This window comes from Colobus angolensis, unplaced genomic scaffold (genome assembly GCF_000951035.1).
Source record: "Colobus angolensis palliatus isolate OR3802 unplaced genomic scaffold, Cang.pa_1.0 Scaffold61, whole genome shotgun sequence".
Taxonomy (NCBI): Eukaryota; Metazoa; Chordata; class Mammalia; order Primates; family Cercopithecidae; genus Colobus; species Colobus angolensis.
Genome location: NW_012119710.1, coordinates 8,822,925 through 8,823,985, shown reverse-complemented (window position 1 = coordinate 8,823,985; position 1,061 = coordinate 8,822,925).

Below are 1,061 nucleotides of genomic sequence, written 5' to 3'. Positions count from 1 at the left end.
ATGGTCTCGATCTCCTGACCTCGTGATCCGCCCATCTCGGCCTCCCAAAGTGCTGGGATTGCAGGCTTGAGCCACCGCGCCCGGCCTATTTAGTATTTAAGTAAACTAAATAGATGGAAACTATTTAATCCATAATTGCACTCATAGATAATTTTCTATATGAGATGCATGTATTCATTGCAGGTTTGTTCAAGGGATCAGGGAATTGGAGGCTATCTAGGTATTCATCATTTAGAAGGCAGATAGGTAAAGGTGTGTTTTATGAAGTTTTATGTGACATTTAACGTTAACAGGTTTGATATACTATTGGCAGCCTGGATGAATTATAAAAGTGTGGTGGTGAGTAACCAAGAGAAGGACATGTGTTTATGCACTGACACACATGTGCACAGACACACATGTGCACAGACACTATACCATCCACATGATTTAAATATATGTACACAATAGAACATTATCTATTAAAAAATAGAAAAAAAACCCATACATTAGATGCAAATGTTAGAAAGATGGCAGAAGAGGACACTTCGGGAATTATCCCCTCATAGAGACACAGATTTTGGCTAAACACTCATGATTGAGAAGACATTGTGGGCCCCCCAGAGTCTAGCTGAGGTTTCAGCACCTCAGTGGAGCAAGCAATCTGAGAGTAGGTACATTGAAGAGGGTAAGAAAAGTTTTACTTTACCTGCATCACCCCTTCCCCAGGGCAGCATAGCCGCTTGCCAAGAAAGGCCTCTTAGGCCAGTCTCCATGGGGGAAAGTGAGAGTGGAGCGAGTGTCAGCTTCCCCAGCATTGTGAGATGCTGTCTAGGAGTCCACTTCTGTGTTACTCTACCTGAACCCTGAGGGGACTGGCAGTGTGAATCATCTGGAGATAGGTAGTAGCAGAGAAAAGGGGAGGGAGTACACAGAATTGGTGGTGTGGTTCTCAAGAGGTAGTGGCAGATCCTGCTAACCAGCTCTTGAACTCCACCAAGAGACCTGACCATAAACCCTGCAGAATGACTTGTCAGAGGGCTTCCCAAATAGCCCACACATTCTCCTAGCACCCTGGGAAC